Source organism: Myotis myotis, unplaced genomic scaffold (assembly GCF_014108235.1).
Source record: "Myotis myotis isolate mMyoMyo1 unplaced genomic scaffold, mMyoMyo1.p scaffold_m19_p_2, whole genome shotgun sequence".
Classification (NCBI taxonomy): Eukaryota; Metazoa; Chordata; class Mammalia; order Chiroptera; family Vespertilionidae; genus Myotis; species Myotis myotis.
Genome location: NW_023416324.1, coordinates 20,305,694 through 20,315,281, shown reverse-complemented (window position 1 = coordinate 20,315,281; position 9,588 = coordinate 20,305,694).

The following is a 9,588-nucleotide window of genomic DNA, read 5'->3' as shown; positions in this document are numbered from 1 at the left end:
ACACTGTTGCACCCAGCTTAGGTCAATCCCCGCAGGACCCTTCCTGGGAAAGGAGGGTGTGTGTGACCACCCAGTGCGGTCAGGCCACTGGGGGTTCGGGGACAGCGTGCGGAAGGGAAATCACAATAGCATGTGGGCTCCGGGCTTCAGTGATCATCTGCTGTGAATGACTCCAACCCACATCCTGAACCTACAGCTCCCCCAGCCTCAGACCCCGCTACCCAATGGGCTCCTGGTTGCTTCCTCCTGCATATCCCATAGGCCCGCAGCTGAACTCATGCTGTTCTCTCTTCTCTGCCACTTCCTCCCTGGCCTGGTGCAGCATCTTTGTATACCTCCTTTGTACACTCTGTTTTGTAATTGGGACAACTTCCCACAGGTTTTATCATTATCTGCGTCTCGGTCTGTCTCCTCCAATAGATCATGAACTTAGAGACCAAACAGTGGGCCTGATTCATCTCCGCACCTCCGATGTCTAGAGCAGAGCCTGGTGCCAAGGGCGTTCCATAAAACTTTGATGAATGAATGGATGAATGAATGAATATGTAAATGAACATAAATGGGTCTCTTTCAGGGAAATTTTTAAACAAAGAACAGGGCTTCTAAGAGGGACACCTCAAGTTCCACTAGGAATAGTAAAGTTAGATGTTAGCATCTTAGAGCCAGAATAACCATATTAATTGCAGACTCTGATCTCTCAGAGTCTTAGATGACTTAGACGGAAAGAGGTTAGATAACTTTCTGAAGTTGAACAGTGATTTAGTTGCAGAGCCTCTGGACTGGCCTCCAAACCTCCTAACATTATAGTCTGGAGCCTTTTCCTCTCCCTGTACATGCTGAGCTTAAGCAAGCTCCTCGAAGGTTCCCGAGCTTGGCCTCTAAAAATAGACTATAGCAGGCAGAGGGTATTCTAGACTATCTATAAAGTTTTTGTTTTGTTTTGTCTTTAAATATATTTTATTGATTTTTTTTTTTACAGAGAGGAAGAGAGAGGGATAGAGAGTTAGAAGCATTGATGAGAGAGAAACATCGATCAGCTGCCTCCTGCACACCCCCTACTGGGGATGTGTCCACAACCAAGGCACATGCCCTTGACTGGAATCGAACCTGCGACCCTTCAGTCCGCAAGCCGATGCTCTATCCACTGAGCCAAACCGGTCAGGGCTAAAGTTTTATTAACAACAACATGATTCAAAGAAAAACTGAGTCAGCGTCTCAAATTTCCAGTTCTAAGAGCAAATGTAGACTATATGACTGCGTGGTCCTTATCCTCTCTAAGCCTCAGTTTCCTCATCAGCTTAATTAGAGCAATAATAGCACCTGCCCTGACATGATACCTGTTTTTCTCTTTAGGCTCTTGTGGTAGCTGGTGTTATTATTCCAACCATTTGCGGAGCTTCTCATCTCTGCCTGTTGCATTGAGACTGGCAGTGCCTCTCTGGGAAGGGCGGGGGGAGGGCACCTCACTGCCCGCTTGGTGTCAGCCTAGGTCTGTGGTCGGCAAACTGCGGCTCGCGAGCCACATGCGGCTCTTTGGCCCCTTGAGTGTGGCTCTGCCACAAAATACCACGTGTGGGCGCGCATGTCCAGTGCGATTGAAACTTCGTGGCCCGTGCGCAGAAGTCGGTTTTCAGCCTGGGCGAGTCTATTTTGAAGAAGTACTGTTGATATTTGGCGCTGTTAACTAATGAGTTTGCCGACCACTGGCCTAGGTCAGTGGTCGGCAAACTCATTAGTCAACAGAGCCAAATATCAACAGTACAACAATTGAAATTTCTTTTGAGAGCCAAATTTTTTAAACTTAAACTATATAGGTAGGTACATTGTTATTAACTTAATTAGGGCACTCCTAAGCTGGCCTTTGCTAAAAACGTCCTCAGTCTGATTGAGGTACGTTCGCTAAGGTAAACCCCTTCCAACCCTCCCATCCACACTCGTCTTGTATACTTGCTTCAGATAGACGAGTGTGGATGGGAGAGTTGGAAGGGGTCGACCTCAACAAATGTACCTCAAAACAGTGTACCTCCCCCGCGCTGCGTATCCCGCGGCCGCCTGCCCGACCAACCGACACCCCCCACTTCTTCTAACGCCACTTCTTCAAAATAGACTCGCCCAGGCCGAAAACTGACTTCTGCGCATGGGCCACGAAGTTTCAATCGCACTGTATGTGCGCGCCCGCACGTGGCATTTTGTGGCAGAGCCACACTCAAGGGGCCAAAGAGCTGCATGTGGCTCGCAAGCCGCGGTTTGCTGACCACTGCCTTAGAGCAACTCCCAAACAATAAGGGATGCGAGTCAGTGGATGAATGCTGAATCTTTCCTATCCTCAAGCTCGACAACTCTGTGGTGCATTCTACATGAATCGTTAGAGAGTTCTTAGCAAAACTAAACCCCGATTGTTTATAGCTGTAATGAGTTCATTAATACCTCTGGATTGTCTTTCTTTCCTAACTTGCCTCACTTTTCCCAGCCCCTCACTTTCGTTTTCTGAAATTGTCTCTCAACAAACTAACTGTACTCAAGTCCTTATCTTAGGTCACCTTTGAGAGAAAAACTAAAATATATGATAAAATAAATTTGGAAAATCTTCATTTAACTGTAGTTAAACATGTTTTCTTTGTTACAGGAATTTAAGAGTTTTAATATGCTAATATTGATCATGGCTCTTCAAGAGGTGATAAAGAAATTCGAGCTTCCCAAACTTGAACTGTAAACTTTTATCCCAAGGCAACTTGCAGAACTAGCACTCCCTGAAACTCATGTTTAGGGGTGCTTGATCTAAAGTTTTTGCAACTTCTCTAATTTAAAAAAACACACACGATATTTTATTGACTTTTAGCATGAAAGGGAGAAAGAGAGAGAGAGAGAGAGAGAGAGAGAGACATTGATGTGGCAGTGAAACATCAATCAACCGCCTCCTGCACACCCCCAACCAGGGATTGAACCCACAACAGGGGCATGTGCCCTGATAGGGAATTGAAGCATCAACCTTTAGGTGCATGGGATGATTCCCAACCAACTGGGCCACACCAGCCAGGGCCAACTTCTCTTATATTTGAATAAGAAAAATATATACTTAAAATATTAAAGGTGCTTAAGAGTAGATAGGGGAGTGAAACCCACATGCCTGGGTTGCAGGCTCGATCCCCAGTAGAGGGCATGCAGGAGGCAGCCAATCAATGATTCTTATCACTGATGTTTCTATCTCTCTCTCTCTCTCTCTCCCTTCCTCTCTGAAATCAATAAAAAATATATTTTTAAAAAAATGAGTAAGAGACCTTCCTGTCCTTGAGGAGTCCACAATCTGATTAGAAAAGAGGATCGGAGTGACTATTTCCGTCCAATGTGACTAGGACCCTGACAGAGAGAAGCGCAGGAGAGCACTGGGCCCCCGGGGAGGTACCTCGCACAGACAGGAAAGGTAATTAGAAAGACTCTCCTAGAGTACATGCCCTTGACTGGGATCGAACCTGGGACCCTTCAGTCCGCAGGCCGACACTCTATCCACTGAGCCAAAAATCAATGGAAAAATATCCTCAGGTGAGGATTAAAAAGAAAAAAAGAGAGAGAGCCGGGCTCTGGTGATTGTAAGGAATGTCCCCATAGGTTCTGAGCACAGGTTGTCTGGTTAAAAGCACAGTATCTTCTTAAATGAATGCCTGGAGCAGGGGTCCTCAAACTACGGCCCATGGGCCACATGCAAATACAAATATTGTATTTGTTCCCGTTTTGTTTTTTTACTTCAAAATAAGATATGTGCAGTGTGCATAGGAATTTGTTCATAGTTTTTTTTTTTAAACTATAGTCCAGCCCTCCAACGGTCTAAGGGACAGTGAACCGGCCCCCTGTTTAAAAAGTTTGAGGACCCCTGGCCTGGAGGGACAACTTCATTTTAGTGAAAAGAAAACTCCACGAATCACTTGGCAATAAGGAAACCGAGGCTTGGCGAGGTTACACACTCTCATCCACCCATTACTCATGTGTACATTCAATGCCTTGGTTGCTCATTAGCTCTGTGCTCAGCACTGCTCTGGGCTCCAGGAAAACAGGACACGCAGCATCCAGTTTCTGCCTTGAAGACGCTGCTAGTGCTGGTTCAGGGGAGGGAGACAGACATGAGTCATGGGTTTCTCTGTCTACTCTTCCCTGGAAGTGTCCTGGCTTTCGTAAATGGCCGTGGCTTGACATGCAATGCCTTTATGAGAATATCTGATAATCAGTAGAAAACCAAAGGAATGACTGGAAGATGCCTTGAGTTATGGGAACAGCTGCGCTTCTCAGGATAACACTGGAAAACACTACACCATGTGAGCAAGGGGCTGCAGGGTCCAGCTGCTTCCCTTTCAAGTGTCCACTTTAAATTCTGCGTTTCCACAAGTGACTGTATGACTAGGTATGTGAGTGGCCAGCTTCCCCAGGAGACTTCTGATTAGAGGCTTCCTTGTTTTGAAAAGTTAACCTTATTTTCCTCAAAGTTCTTCCTCGCTTTTCAAGCCAGTGGCCCTTTAACTCAGTTCCTTGGCCAGAAGGAGAAGATACTCTGCTAACCTACCATTTGCCTCTCATTCAATTGGTCTTAGGTACCTTTAATGATCTGCTACCTCACTGTGAGGCGATTTTGATCAGAAGTTACCTTTACTCTTTCAGCTCCGGCGGTTGCAGTAAATAATCTGGCAGCTCTCTTCAGGCCAGCCATTCATTGATTCTCCAAACCACTTGTCACTCACTGTGCTGAGCCAGGAGCGATGCTACCTTCTTGGTATACAATGCACATAAAATACATGTGGTCAGTGCTCCCATCTAATAGACATTAAACAACTCCACACATTTTTTTAAAAATATGTATTTTTATTCATTTCAGAGAGGAAGGGAGAGGGAGAGAGGGATAGAAACATCAATGATGAGAGAGAATCACTGATCGGCTGCCTCCTGCACAACCCACACTGGGGATTGAGCATGTGCCCTGACCGGGAATTGAGCTGTGACCTCCTGGTTCACAGGTCGACCCTCAATCACTGAGCCTCGCCGGCTGGCACTCCATACATTCTAATGTGTCAATGGGAGACTGAACTATTGTGTGCGTATAGTAGGGGTGGACCTAATTTGGATCAGGACATAGGGAAGGACTCTGTAAAAAGAGATAGTAATGCTGACATTTGGCCTGTGCACCACTAGGCAGAGTCGAGGGAAGAGATCCCAGGCAGAGGGAGTAACCTCTGCATGGACAGTGAGCTGGTGCCACAGAAGAGAATGTCACTTACAGACTGTCAGAACGCAAACACGGCTGCGGCCTAGTCACGGTGAGGAGCGACACAACATGAGTGAGGTGAGGTGGCTCGGAGACAGGCAGGGCAGGGCCTCGTAGCACCTGGTAGAGTGTGGGTTTCCTCCTGGGCGGCCTGGGAAGTCACGGAAGCAGGGACGTAGTGTGAGCGCCTTCATGAACAAACACCTGTGAGTGCTGTGTGTGGGATGGATCAGACAGACATTGAAGAAAAACACAGTTCAGAGCCCGAGTCGTTGGGTATCTGGCTTACCTGCACTGAATCTTGGGCAACTTGCTTTTTCAAACTCTATGTCGAGGTGGGCAGGGAAGCGGGGCACCACTTGGGCCCATGCATTTCACCTCCTCTTCCTGGGAGGCAGAATGCGGCCCATAGACCCTGGAACCAGGCACGAAGTTTGTGCAGAGGAAACAGTAAGTCAGGGAGTTTGTGCAGAGGAAACAGTAAGTCAGGGAGTTTGTGCAGAGGAAACAGTAAGTCAGGGAGTTTGTGCAGAGGAAACAGTAAGTCAGGGAGTTTGTGCAGAGGAAACAGTAAGTCAGGGAGTTTGTGCAGAGGAAACAGTAAGTCAGGGAGTTTGTGCAGAGGAAACAGTAAGTCAGGGAGTTTGTGCAGAGGAAACAGTAAGTCAGGTTTTAAGGTTCCACTCGTACGTTGATTCTCAGTGAAAGGAGTGTGTTTGGCTACAAGTATCTCAGGAAACACGTCCTTAGGGCCCATTGATTTAGAAGCATCTCTATTTTCAAAGTGGTGTTTGATCAGCCCCTTCCCTTTTCTAACTCAATGCCCTACTTTTCTCCCTCACAGACCATGCATTCTTTGGTTATCTGATTTGCCTTTGTAATTTATTTTTTAAGACAAGTAAAAACATCTTTAAAAAACCATTTTTTTTTTTAGTGTCACTTTTCATTACTTTCCCCTCCCAATTTATGTCATGGCTGAGGCCTCCCTTGGGGTAATCTCTTTCCCTGGACTTGCCAGTTGGGCTGGTTCCCCTCTCTGCTCCTGCAGGCGGAGTGTGCGGGTTGGGAAGGGAATCCCTTCTGGCAGGGCCAGGGTTTGTTGAGGTTGGTGGCTGTTGAAGGGTGAGGGACATATGCCTCCCAGCCTCACATTGCAAACATGGTGGCAGCTCAGCTGGGCTTATGAGGTGTCCTTTGTCTGCTGGGTGTGCCTGGCGGTCCAGTGACGCCCCTGAGCAGGTGTGAGCTAATGGGCAGGACGCCTGGGTTTGATTTCTTACCACTTCCTAGTCCTCAACCCAGGCCACAAAGAAATGACCGTGGGTGAGTTCCTGCTGCCACCAGGCAATGTACATAGATGCTCTTGGGCACTCGAAGAGGTGAGCGTTGTTTCCTCTGTTCAGAGCTGAAGAGATGAAGGCTCAGAGAAGTCAAGCTTTAATTTTCCAACCCGTGAGAGGACAGTAGCATAGCATTGGATGAGGAAGCATGAGGGAGCCACTTATACCCCGTGGGACTTCCATGAAGACATGTGGCGAGATGTGGCCCCTGAGGGCCCCAGTGAATGCATTTGAGGGGCCTCTAGAAAGGGCCTTGGATCTCACTTGGTCCTGGGAAGTTGTCTGGGAAAATACAAAATATGTGCTTTGCTTGAGGACAGCTGCTCCTGGCCTGCTCCTCCCAGTCACCCCGCTCCCCATCCCTGCCGTGCATTCTCCCCACACAACCTACTCTCAGAGCCCTCACCTCTCCTCTCCCAAGCAGCCCCCTCTGCCTGCAAGGCCTTCGCCTGCCTCGCCTTCCTCTTCTGAGGAACTCAGATCCTTTCCGCCGGTCTCAGCACATATGTCATGTCTTCAGGGACACACTTACCGTCCACACAAGACTTAGGCCCCCAGGACAGGGACCCACGAAGGAATGACAGGAGAGGGATGTAGACCTAAAAGGTACTCAGCTCCCTTTGTTCTTTCCCCAGATAATGTGGACAAGGGGCCATAGGTACGGCCAGGAAGCAGAATGAGGCCCAGGAATCAGGATTTTAACAAGCTTCCCAGGTGATTCTAATGGGCAGCCAACGTTGAGAACCACTGCCCTAGCTTGTGTTTGCTCTTCCCCAAGTTGCTAAAAGGAGCAAACCAGGTGAAAGGTCGGAGGAACATAGAAGTCAAGTGTCCCAGGGCCATCAGCCTGTGTGAGAGTCAGGGGGCGAGTGAGGGCCTCCTGGGGCTGGAGTAGACGTAGACCAGAAGGGCAAGACCTTCCCATGCGTTAGCTCAAGCTTCTCGCTGTGGAGAACAGAGTGGTCGAGGAGGCATGTCCTTCCGTTTCGGAAGAAAACTCCACAATCCCTGCCTTCGCGAGTCCTAAACGGAGAGAAGTAGAATCCTAGGTAAACAACCCTTTCAGGTTACTAGGAGGACAGAATGTTCAATGTTAATTTGCCTGGCAGAAATCTACACTACAGAGATGTGGCAAATACTTTGAGAATCTGGACCTGTTCTGCCCACTTTGGAAGCCGCTAGACTTGTGTCTATTTAAGCCTAAATTAAATTAGTTAAAATAAAAAACTCGGGTTCTCAGTCACACTAGCCACATTTTAAATCAGTGGTTCTCAACCTTGGCTGAACATTAGAATCACCTGGGAATCTTGTTAAAATCCTGATTTCTGGCCTCGTCATTAGTAACAAAGAAACAGAATTTCTGGAAGACGAGGCCCAGGAATCAGGATTTTAACAAGATTCCCAGGTGATTCTAATGTGCAGCCAAGGTTGAGAGCCACTGTTTTAAATGACCAGTAATCCCAGGAGGCTGATGGTGATTGCATTGAACAGCACAGGTACAAACACTTCCATTCTTGATAGAAGTTCCATTGGTCAGAGCTGATCTGGATCATGAAATTGGCCACGGCTTTTCTGTTTCCACCAAGGCCAGGGCAGGCACAGGTGGAAGTTATACAGGTGGCTCAGACTAGGTACTTAAACACATTTCCTGGCGCTGTGTGGGTTGTTGGAACCTGGGCTGCCTACCGAATAAGTACAGTTTTTTCTCCTTGCTCTGTCTTTGAAAGTTTAAGGTAAGAGGAACCTAACTTATTTCTTTTGAGGGGTGGTTCTCATGGATTTGTAGAATTTTGCATCTACCCTAGAACAGAGATTTTCAACTGTGGGTCCTGACCTGTTAGATTGTGAAATAAATTTAGTGGGTTTTTACTGGCATAAAAAACAAAAGAAATAGACTGGAAATGTTAGCATGATTCATGTGTTGTGGCCAGTCAATACTATTTTGTAAAATTTTGTTTCAGATATGTATATATTTGTGTATACTGGTTCACTGTGTGAAAATATGTATTTTCCTCAGAAACATGTGTAAAACATGTTTGAAAGCAAGCTTTGAAGTAGGAAAACTGTGAAATGAACTATCTTATGCCCTAAAGCCGTGGTCAGCAAACTGTAGCTCACGAGCCACATGCGGCTCTTTGGCCCCTTGAGTGTGGCTTTTCCACAAAATACCACGTGCGGGCGTGCACGTACAGTGCGATTGAAACTTTGTGGCCGATGTGCAGAAGTTGGTATTTTGTGGAAGAGCCACACTCAAGGGGCCAAAGAGCCGCATGGACTCTTGAGCCTCAGTTTGCCGACCACTGACCTAAAGCAAAAGCAGCAAGCAAATGCTAAGAAACTCAGTTATTTCTACTTAGGGCTCGGGCGCGGGCTAGGGCTAGCAGTGGTCGGCAAACTGCGGCTTGCGAACCACATGTGGCTCTTTGGCCCCTTAAGTGTGGCTCTTCCACAAAATACCGACTTCTGCACATGGACCACGAAGTTACAATCCCACTGTACGTGTGCGCCCGCACGTGGTATTTTGTGGAAAAGCCACACTTAAGTGGCCACAGAGCCGCATGTGGCTGGAGAGCCACAGTTTGCTGATCACAGGGCTAGGGCTAGGGCTTAGGGCTTAGGGCTTAGGGCTAGGGCTTTTTTTTATGTAGATATGTTAATTTATTGTTTACATATTAGGCAGTTTTAATGAAAGAATAAAAATCCTGCTCTCTAGAACATGAGAAGACAATGGAAGGTACTGTTATACAAATGGAATATATGAACATAAATGAGCTCAAGCATGTGATTTTCAACCACATTCATATTACAGTTTTAAAATCATCTAAGCTCTTACAATGGCCAATTACTGATTTGAAAACATGGACCTGGTAGAGGATAAATGCTATTAAATATCAGTTCAAAGACATAATTTTATGATATTTATGTGTGTGGGAAGAAGAGAACTGTTTGTTGTATGTAACTATCATGTTTCAGGGGGCATTATTTAACAGTTAAGCTTTT